The sequence below is a fragment of the Lycium ferocissimum genome, chromosome 1, assembly GCF_029784015.1.
Source record: "Lycium ferocissimum isolate CSIRO_LF1 chromosome 1, AGI_CSIRO_Lferr_CH_V1, whole genome shotgun sequence".
Taxonomy (NCBI): Eukaryota; Viridiplantae; Streptophyta; class Magnoliopsida; order Solanales; family Solanaceae; genus Lycium; species Lycium ferocissimum.
The window spans coordinates 70206474-70207641 of NC_081342.1; the positions used below are offsets into that span (position 1 = coordinate 70206474).

General features: G+C 31.8%; 1 protein-coding gene across 1 annotated transcript in view; it reads left to right on the plus strand.

Annotated features, from left to right (window-relative positions):
* The first annotated feature begins 594 nt into the window (after window positions 1-594).
* The window catches only part of LOC132059111 (uncharacterized), an 81658-nt gene continuing 81084 nt past the window's right edge, over window positions 595-1168 (plus strand). The window contains exon 1 of the mRNA XM_059451614.1: window positions 595-668. The gene's annotated coding sequence lies outside the window, so the exon portion shown is untranslated. The remainder of the gene's footprint in view (window positions 669-1168) is intronic.

Sequence of the window (1168 nt, forward strand, 5' to 3'; positions counted from 1 at the left end):
GGCGCATAAGGGCTGTGTGTTGTTGTTGTTGTTGTGAAATTAGAACAAAAAATCACAAATCAATAATATAAAACCCTAGATCATCACCGCATTTTGGAAAACTCAACAAAAAAAAAAAAATGAAAACTTTAGTTGCCCTAGAAATGAGTGATACATACAGTGATCATCGGAAAGAGGATAGAGAGACTTGAAAGATGAAATAGCAGGTGAATGTTTCAATGATTTGTGCCCTAATTTCCTTGTAATGGCCTACATCTTAGTTGTTGTTGTTGTTGTGAAATTTCAGACAGATCTGGTCGGAAATTGTCGGCAGATCTGGCAGGAACTAGTGGTCGGTGTTGTTGTATTCACCAATATGATGATTGTATTCACTTTTTTGAGCTTTTTTTGTTAATTTTTTAGATTGTATTCATTTTTTTAGGGTGTATTTGTTAATTTAAGCGCCTCTTCAATATTCTCAAACACTAAAAAAAAAAAAAAAAAAAAAAAAAAACCTTATAAGCATGTTTGACTAGCTTATGAGCTTGGGCATATAAGCCAAAAACCCTCTTAATTATAGTCAAATGGAGATTTAAGAGAGAGAAAAGAGATTTATACAGTTGGAATTCAGTCTACAAGGCCACTGTCTACCTCTCTGTTGAAACTCGCCACTGATTTGTAACATTCGGGTTTGACAAATTTTGATAACAAACAACATTAAAGCTTTCCAAGATTTTATGTTATTACCGCTGCTTTTGTAGCTATTTTTTTCACTTGCCATTAGGCAAATGTTCAAAGATATAGTAAGAGAATTTTTGAATCTTAGAAATATTAACATAACATTGCTCTCTGTTCTTGACTTAATCTTTTTAGTGAGGGAAAAAAAAGGTCTTTTTAATGCTATATTATTAGTTAAAAAGTTTGATTCCCAACATCTTAAATGTTAGATCTGATGAATATTGAAGTCGGAGGTGGATTCAGGTTTTAAATTTTATAGGTTCGAGTTTGGGATTTTGTCACAATTCATTTGGTTTAGTGGGTTTGAAATATGTTATTTGTACTTATTTAATGACTTCTTTAACACATATATAAGGTCCGAGCCAAATCCTAGTGAGGAAATATTGAGCATAGCAACTTGCTCTTTTAGTGAGGAAATAAAAGATGGTCTTTTTAATGATATATTAGTTAC